Raw genomic sequence first — 244 nt, 5'->3', positions numbered from 1 at the left:
TCTGTTTCCATTTTTGAGGGACATGATATGTAGAGGACCTATGCTGATGTCTCTGTAGTTCATGGTCTGGTGGAAATCTAGTTTATATAAATGGCGGCTATGCTTTTTAATCCTTGCTATATAATGTCAACTATATGGCATCAAAAACCCTCATATCTAGATGACAGTATTAGATTGAATTCTTCTTTGGATTTGGTAATTTTCATATCGCAATTCTTTGGATCTTTCTGGTGTTAAAAACTGC

The sequence above is a fragment of the Cupressus sempervirens genome, chromosome 10, assembly GCF_028749045.1.
Source record: "Cupressus sempervirens isolate cs-2001-9-10 chromosome 10, ASM2874904v1, whole genome shotgun sequence".
Classification (NCBI taxonomy): Eukaryota; Viridiplantae; Streptophyta; class Pinopsida; order Cupressales; family Cupressaceae; genus Cupressus; species Cupressus sempervirens.
This window is presented reverse-complemented; position numbering follows the sequence as displayed.